Source organism: Carassius auratus, unplaced genomic scaffold (genome assembly GCF_003368295.1).
Source record: "Carassius auratus strain Wakin unplaced genomic scaffold, ASM336829v1 scaf_tig00216367, whole genome shotgun sequence".
Lineage (NCBI taxonomy): Eukaryota > Metazoa > Chordata > Actinopteri > Cypriniformes > Cyprinidae > Carassius > Carassius auratus.
The window spans coordinates 8,622-18,446 of record NW_020528529.1 but is presented as its reverse complement, the minus strand read 5'-3'; the positions used below and the strand labels follow the sequence as shown (position 1 = coordinate 18,446).

Here is a 9,825-nt window from a genome sequence, read left to right as displayed (position 1 = left end):
ACTGAAAGCTTTTCTGTCTTGCAGTTGGCGAACTCCCGGCTCCCTCAATGAGTGATTTCCTGTGGGGTCTGGAGAACTCTGGGTGGCTGAAACACATCAAAGCTGTACTAGATGCTGGAGTCTTTATTGCAAAGGCAAGACTTTTCAGAAAGTTTTAAGATGATTTTTAAAAAGGCAATCTCTGTTAACAGAAGTTATCAGAAAAGACGTGGAAAAATCATGGAAATTCATGCTAAGACATGTCTAAAACATGGCATTATCATGTTGGAAGCATGTCCAAAAAAATAGTAGAAAATCTAAGTATGATTGATATAATCCCACATGTATTCTTGTATTCCTGTCTGTGTCTCCAGGCCGTGGCAGAGGATGGGGTGAGTGTTCTGGTGCACTGTTCAGACGGCTGGGACAGAACCGCTCAGGCCTGTTCGCTGGCTAGTGTACTACTAGATCCATACTACAGAACTATCAAAGGACTGATGGTAACCATAACCTTGATTACGACCGATCCATTTTGCTATAGTCCAACATCATCTAAGACTTAATGTGTAACTTTTTTTTTGTTTTTGCCAGTGTTTGAACACAAGTCTCATTGCTTGTAGGTTCTGATCGAGAAGGACTGGGTGTCATTTGGACACAAGTTTTCTCATAGGTTTGTGTGTTTTTCCTTTCAATTTGCATGTTTCTGGCCTCAGATGATGGAAACCACGACCAACTTGCAGTTAATTTTAGTTCTTGAATTGAAGCTTTCTGTGAATATCCTCTACAGTGTACGTTGTGTATGGATAACATGCGAGACCAGAAAAGCCTCAAAAGTCCATAGCAAATACTGTGACTAAACCATCAGTCATGCAGTGCACAATGTTATTCTGCATCGCTAAGCTTTAGGTGAGCCTCTATGCTCCAAGAATGAAAATTTGTGAACAAATATGAAAATTTTCTTACATGGAACATAAAAGGAGAAATTTTGAAGAATGTTCAAGCTGCTTTTTTCCATATAGCAAGTCTTCTAAAGCCATACGTTAATTCGGTGTCATGTTTAAACTGTTTTTCACTGATCGAAAGTGATTTGCCTATGTGCATATTCAAACTTGGCATGTCTTGGTGTGATGTCAGTGACAACAAACCACTGTTCTCGCTTGTTTTGTAATGTGACACAGTCACACAAAGATGGAATGTCCAAAAGTCGAAATAAAATCGGAGAGATTTGGAATTAAACGATGACAGATATTTTGGATGTTTAACTATATCATTATTATTTACATCTTCATTCATGAATAACACGTTCTACAGGTACGCTCACCTTGACGGTGACCCCAAGGAGGTTTCTCCGGTCATGGACCAGTTTCTGGAATGTGTGTGGCAGCTGATGCAGCAGTTCCCCTGTGCGTTTGAGTTTAATGAGCGATTCCTCATACAGCTACACACACATATATACTCCTGCCAGTACGGGAACTTCATCGGCAATTGCCAGAAAGAGAGGAGAGATTTGAGGTAAAAAAACACATTTGGCCATTTTTCTGAAAATGGATTGCTGAGAGAAAGCTTCTACTTGCACAAGCTGCTTCAGCACCTGCAGCTACATGTCAGTGTATGCATGTAGGCAAACGGCTAGAAATCAACTACTTTTTAAACTGAGATGGTTATAGATGTAGTGGTAAAGATGGACCACAGTCTGTTTACTGGCTCGATCCAGCCAGGAAGCCAAATCATGTTTTAAGGGTACCGGGTTAATATGAATCCTGAAAGACTAACCTCCAAAGTAGACCAGATAAACATGCCAAAAGTATACCTACTTCAAAAAAGGGGTTCTTATCTCAAGCAATATCCAAAACATTTTGCTAATGACAAAACCAATGTTTAGTTTTTTTTTATGGTTGTGGTAAGCCCTTGATACAGAATATTGTTCCAAACAAAAGGTGATGAACCTTCTCATTTTAACTTGGACTATCTAGGTTTCATTACCTATATGCGCTAGTATACTTACCCAGCCTCCTCTTTGTGAACTGTGCAGGTTACAGGAGCGAACACACTCTCTGTGGCCGCACCTATGGGAGAACAGGGCTGAATACACTAACCCTCTGTACAGGACAGACCACAGCCAGACACAGGGGGTTCTGAAACCTCTCACCACTGCCTACTGCTTCAAGTAAGTCAACCGATCAGAATGGCCTCTATACAATCATTAGACTTCCTCTTGTGACCCTTTGCTGAATTGGCTGAGAGATGACAAAGGTCCATACTGTAAGAATGAGAAAGTGAAGTGAAAGTATATTGGACACAAAATAGCTTGCAGTGTCACTTTCATGTTTTTTTACTTAATTTTTTTTCAGCTAATGTAGAAACAGAAAGAGGTGGAATAAACACACTTGTTAATTTAGTACTTTCCACCAAGGCACTTTAGTTACTTTATAAGAGCTGCCATTTGACTTGACCACTAGGGTGTTTTCTAACTTTTAATTATTTAATTTAGGCTATAACCTTAACTTAACCATATTTTAGATACCTTATTCCTACCCCATACATAAACGTCCTTACTACCTTACTATTAATAAGAATCAAATTAGGTTAATTGAAGCAAAAGCCATATTTAATAGTTAGTTAATAGTAAGAATTGGTCCTCACACTAAAGTGTGACCTATAATAGAATAATAGTACTAATAGTAATAACATTATATAGTAATAGCAAATAATACTTAAACAACACACCAACATGGGAGAACAGTCTAGCAGTCTAGATAAACAAAATACAACAAACCTACCATTTTTCTGTTAACTCCTAAAAATCAATTATTATGCTTAAGAAAATCAGTAAAACTGCACATTGTGCACCGTGGCATAAACATTTGAAAATGACATTGTGACCAAGACAAAGCTCTCCCCATCCCCAGTCATTCCTGCATTATTAACCATTTTACAGCCATCCTAAATACATAATGTTTTAGTAAAATGAATAAAATTAGATTATTTTTTTTAAAATTGTGCAACTGATGAATTAACCAACTAAGAAATTATGGTTTAGGTTTTGGAAGGGTATGTACGGCCATGCCGACAAAAGTGTGGCTTCACACCAGTCTCCAGCCGATTGCCTGAACGCGGTGAGGGAGGAGTCACAACAATTGGAGGAGGAGCTTATCGCCCACCAGGAGGTACCACGGGAGACGGACGCTGGACAAGGCATACACACGCATGCATAAATATCACATATGTATCATCAAGCATTTTAAAATGCAGAAGTAGAAGTAAGGGATGGATGCATAATCCATTCCCACACACTACAAGTACACTATGCAGAATACTAATATTCCTTTTTTATAGGGTGACCATATGTCTTCTTTGATTTTCTATTGCTTTCATACTTGCTAAAGGTAATGGCTGAAAATTAGTTTGACTAATAGCCTGCAGGGATTGTACATGTAAAGCCAAAAACCCAGGCACTTAGGGACATGTTCAGAAAAAACAGGATGTGTGGTCACCCTAATTTCAAACATTAGGCCATGAGAATCAAATGTGTTCCTTCTATTTGCTACACTAATGTAAAACTCACCAACCTTATCCTCTTCAAACTTACCTCTACAGAGACTTGCCCAACTGAAGGAGAAGAAAACTTCAGGGGGGAGGAAGAAGACCAACAAGCTGTCTGAACGTGTCCGCCGTCCAATTCCAATCGAGAGCAAACTCAGCAGCCCACTAGACTACTTCACCGCCACAAGAAGTGAGAAACACAGTCCTTCCTTCACACTGCCACTAGAGTTAGCAGCCCACCCAAGAACGGTGACCCTGATGACCTCTCAACCTGCAGTGATTTCGAGTCAGGTGTGGCTGACCTCAGCAGCCACTCCTCTAGTGCTGGAGACGACACTAAGGACCCCGACTCAGATGAGGCGGTCAAATCAAACACCTGAACTAAAACAGAACTGGTGGCAATGAGGGATAAAAGCACAGTAATGGGTACCAAACTAGGAACTGCTGTTTTTTTTATTTTTTAAATGTCATTTGAATTTTTTTTTATATATGTGTGAATTTATATTTAAGTATGTTAACAAGTACACACATCCAAGATGGTCTGGCAATAAGATCTTATTCCATTAGAGTAAAATCTTATTTCTTCTATAGTATTTTAAGCTTTGGTTTGACTCTATATTTCAGTGTCTGATCCTTCAAGCCCTTGGTCATTTTAGTCTTGACATTTTCCAGTGTCTGTATGTTCGGAACAGCATATTATCATACTTCTCACACTAATACACAGAACATACATCAGATACTCAGTAGTATGGAAGCTTGTTTCAGCCATGGGATAAAAACAATAAAAAAAAAGGTAACTGTAACTTCTCATCACAATTCAGACACAAAATAAAAAATTAAAAATTTCAACTTTATGCCAAAATTCTGACATTTTTTTTCTCGCAATTCTGAAAATTTTAAGAAACTACATTATTTTTCAGAATTCTGAGTTTACTTACTCTCTTGAAAACTGAGATCAGTTTTTTTTCTGCCACAATTTCTTCTCACAACTTTTTTTTTTACTTGCCATTCTGAATCAGATATGATGTGAATTGTGAGATGAAGTTGCAATTACCTTTTTATTATTTTATCCCACAATGGAAATTTCTTACAGGATGGAAGCTTCTATACAAAATTAATACAACATTTAAAAATACTATGTCCTGCAAAGCAATTTTTATTTATTATATATATATATATATATATTATATATATATATATATATACAAATATCATCAAAAAGTTGATTTAATTAATTCCATTCAAAAAGTGAGACTTGTATATTATATTCTTTCATTAAACACAGATTGATATATTTCAAATGTTTATTTCTTTTAATTTTGATGATTATAACTGGCAACTAAGGAAAATCACAAATTCAGTTTCTCAGAAAATTTTGAAAACTTTCTCAGAAAACTTTCAATTTTGAAGACACCTGTTACCACACTCTAATCAGCTAATTAACTCAAAACACCTGCAAAGCCTTTAAATGGTCTCTCAGTCTAGTTCTGTAGGCTCCACAATCATGGAGAGGACTGCTGACTTGACAGTTATCCAAAAGATGACCATTGACACCTTGCACAAGGAGGACAAGACACAGAAGGTCATTGCAAAAGAGGCTTGCTGTTCACAGAGCTCTGTGTCCAAGCACATTAATATAGAGGCGAAGGGAAGGAAAAGATGTGGTAGAAAAAAAAGTGTACAAGCAATAGGGATAACTGCATTCTGGAGAGGATTGTGAAACAAAACCCATTCAAAAATGTGGGGGAGATTCACAAAGAGTGGACGGCAGCTGGAGTCAATGCTTCAAGAACCACTACGCACAGACGTATGCAAGACATGGGTTTCAGCTTCGCATTCCTTGTGTCAAGACACTCTTGAACAACGGACAGCGTCAGAAACATCTTGCTTCAAAAAGGACTGGACTGCTGCTGAGTGTCCACAGTTATGTTCTCTGATGGAAGTAAATTTAGCATTTCCTTTGGATATCAGGGTCCCAGAGTCTGGAAGAAGAGAGGAGAGGCACACAATCCATGTTTCTTGAGGTGAAGTGTAAAGTTTCCACAGTCAGTGATGGTTTGCGGTGCCATGTCATCTGCTGGTGTCGGTCCACTGTGTTTTCTGAGGTCCAAGGTCAACACAGACATATACCAGGAAGTTTTAGAGCACTTCATGCTTCGTGCTGCTGACCAACTTTATGGAGATGCAGATTTCATTTTCCAAAAGGACTTTGCTTGTGCACACAGTGCCAAAGCTACCAGTACCTGGCTTAAGGACCATGGTACCCTTGTTCTTAATTGGCCAAAAAACTTGCATGACCTTAACCCCATAGAAAATCTATGGGTATTGGGAAGAAGAAGATGCGATACGCCAGACCCAACAATGCAGAAGAGCTGAAGGCCACTATTAGGGCTGCACGATTAATCGCATGCGATTGTCATGCGTGTCTTTGTCAGTAAAGCCGGTTCTGTGATTAGCAGTAAATGTCCACCACCTGGTTTCAAATGGAGCGGCACTTCCCAGCTAGAATTTTCTTTGTTCTAAAATGTTCTAAGAACATTCCCATGGATTGTTCTAACAATGTTTTTAGCGGGTAGTTTTATTTTTGTTCCCAGAACGTTCTCTCAAAAGATAGGATAACGTTCTCTAAAAACATTCTACAAATGTTTATCAATAACATTTATTAGAACATTATTCCATAACATTCTAATTAAGATTTAAGTGGATGTTTAGATGTGGATGTTGATGTCTGTTTAAAAGTAATAGCTTGGTTTGATGTCACCATAATGCTGGTAAGTGTTGGCTTTAGTTGTGCAATTTAACACTTGACTTGACGGTGTTGTTTTTTAGCTGCTGTCATCTTTATTGTGGCTAAAACAGCAAACGAATATGTAGTTCAATGGTGCTGTTTGCTTGCTGATGATTGATATGTCTGATTACTTGTTTTCACCCAAGCTACTGTGTGGTGTTAGTTAAGTATTATTTATTAAAGTGACTCAATGGTCAACAACCTGACACCCAATTGAATTTAAAGCAGATAATTTCAAAAATTTTAAAAATTTGTCACACAAACATGAAGATTCAGTGTATGAATCTCAGCAATGGTGACATGCTTTATGCTGCAATGTATTCTGGGTACATCATGCAAAACTCATCCATAGCACCCAGAATGCATTGCGGCATGAAGCATGTCACCATTGTTGAGATTCTTACACTAATTCTTAAGGTCTCTGTATGTCTAAGCATCTTATGGTTTGAAGTGATTCTAAAACAATGTAGTTTAAAAAGATCAGATAAAAATAAAATAACATAAATTGTCAGGACCCTGTGTATTGCAACACATCTGCTATAGTCACTAATATTAAATTAATAGCGTAGAACAGACTCCTGGTAAAATCACTTGATCAGATTGTTACATTAAGACATTTTTAATATCAGCCAGTAACCAACATTATCGAATGATATCTTTTTCTCAATGTTTTTGCTGTAACAGGTATAATTACAGCAGCTAAATGAACGCTAACACTGAAAAGACTCATACTTCCTAAGTACTGATCAGCATAATGGTGACATCAAACTAAACTATAATTTTCAATAAACCATCAACATCTCTGTTAATCTCAATAAGAACTTTTTTACATTTATGACAGAAATAAATCTTGTTTATTATAAGTGAAGATTGTCATGTTTTTGGAGTATTTACGCTAGAGTTTGACACCAAACAGAGGTTGGGTTTTCACTTTCAACCAACATCTGACTTCTGAGCAATGTCAGTCCACATCTAGTGTGATGGGAAGCCGTAATTCACTGACAAGCTGTGCAATATCACGTTCATAATCGCAGATTAATTGCATGCGGTTATGAACGCGATATTGCGTAGCTTGTCAACGATCTACGGCTCTGTATATTAGGTGCGGCTCCATTTGAAAGCAGCTGATGGACATTTACCGCTAATCACAGAACCATCTTTACTGATGAGACACGCATGACAATCGCATGCGATTAATCGTGCAGCCCTAGCCACTATCAGAAGTTAACCTGGTCTCTCATAACACCTGAGCAGTGCCACAGATTGAATCGACTCCATTCCACCGCCGTCATTGCTGCAGTAATTCAGGCAAAAGGAGCCTCAACTGAGTATTGAGTGCTGTACATGCTCATACTTTTCATGTTCATACTTTTCATTTGGCCAAGATTTCTAAAAATCTTTACTTTGTATTGTTCTTAAGTTATATTCTATTTTTCTGAGATACTGAATTTGGGATTTTCCTTAATTATCGAATATAATCAGCAAAATTAAAAGAAATAAACATTTGAAATATATCAGTCTGTGTGTAATGAATTAATATAATATACAAGTTTCACTTTTTGAATGGAATTTGTGAAATAAACTTTTTGATGATATTCTAATTATATGACCAGCACCTGTGTGTGTGTGTGTGTGTGTGTGTGTGTATATATATATATATATATATTATATATATATATATATATATATATAATTGGGTTTGGAAATACAATGCAACCATATTATTTGTCAATATTGGACGGCATTATGCTAATTCTAATGTAATGTTATTTGTAAAAACAATAGGCAAAGTAGAGTATGCTAGTATAGTATTCCATTCCAATTCTAGCTCAGATCTTCATGGAAATTGGCCTTTGCCTTTGAAAACCATCAGATTCCCACCTGTGTGCGAAATTATGAGAATTTGCTGTACATGTGAAAACAAGAACTATTGGAATCAAGAGCTATATGGCACCCACACTACATTTACTTTACATTTCTAACTGTAGGCATACTCAGACATAAAGACAATCAATCCCTCACAAATCACATCACTGTCATTACCTTTCAGCTGCAACAGTAAATTATGTTCTAGAATTTGTCTAGAACATATGAATATCTACATTTCTAAGGCAAATGCTCTCAATAAAATGTTTGCCAAATAGCAAACAAAATAACAGGATATCTGGAACTGTTTCTTTTTTGTTGTTGTTGTTTACAATTTTTGATCAACATAATTTTTTTTAATGTGGAACTGCTTTAAATGAAACGGCAATAAACTGTTTCCAAACAGGTTTTCTAAACACTTCCCTCTTATCTTTAACAGTTGATCAAATAAATCAAACACAGCTCTGCAGTGCTTTGAAAGGAGCATTTACAAAGTGTTCACACACTTCATGAAGACACCTACGAATGTCTTACATATACTTATCTTTAGCAATTTAACAATGAAAAATGGCACATTTCACCTTTTTTTGTTAACATATATTAAAAGCACCCTTTCCTTTTTAACCTTCAAGATGTGCTCTAGTAATTTTTTGACCAGAAAATTATTTTATTTTCTAACAAAATGGGATTAGTTATCACATTGGACTAACACTTAGTGACTTTTCTCACATGGGGTATAAAACTTCCCATAAAAAGGTTGATTTTGTGTGTGTGTGTGTGTGTGTGTGTGTGTTACTCCTGGTCAGAAATGCCTGGACTACACTCAAAAAATAACACTTATGAATTTTGTGTGGATATATTATAACCAAATATTGGATAAATCTTGTTAAGCATAGGTGTTTTTTGGAACTTATTGGTCATAGGCCTCACTGATCTGAGCTTATGTGGCCTCAGTTTTTGAGTTCAAAAAAGCATAATTTGTAGATCATTTTGGCAATGTTCAGTCAAAAACTGAGGTGCATAAACTCAGATCAATGAAGCAGAATCTGTGCTAAATTAATTAGCTAAATTAAAAAGTTGGCAAAAAGACTGAATCCAAAAAGTTGAGATAATTGCATAATGAAAGATTTACAAGAAGGTTTTAAAATATAATTTTTTCATCTGGAACAATCATTTTTTGCATAGCACAAGGGATAAATGCTACATATTAATTTATGCATCACAACATAGAGTAGGTGAAGTTGATTTTTTCAGATAAATGTTTTATTAACCTATCAAATTAAATAAACATATAATACAATATCTAATTATAATGAAGGCTTTTATCACATTATTAAATACAGTATGTTTTTGTCGGCAGCATTAACATTTTTCAAAATTATCTTCAAGTGCGTACAAGGCCCAACCCATTTGTCACATAAACTCAAACCGAACTAATAAGCTTAGAACTCATCCCGTTTCTGAACACGATTAAGAACAGATTGCTCTCCTCTGATTACAGCTTTTGAGTCACAGCCAGACTGGCCCACATCCAGACGTACTCGCATCTGGCCTACTCGACCAGGGGAATGTGACGCTTTTGGAAATTCTGTGCAAAATCACGTTGATTTCAGGAAATGATGCTGAAATCTCTTTTTCATATGTATCTA

The 9,825-nt window shown here is 36.6% G+C and overlaps 1 pseudogene; it reads left to right on the top strand.

Annotated features, from left to right (window-relative positions):
• The first annotated feature begins 23 nt into the window (after positions 1-23).
• On the top strand, positions 24-4,662 carry LOC113097689 (myotubularin-related protein 7-like; annotated as a pseudogene).
• Positions 4,663-9,825: the final 5,163 nt, after the last annotated feature.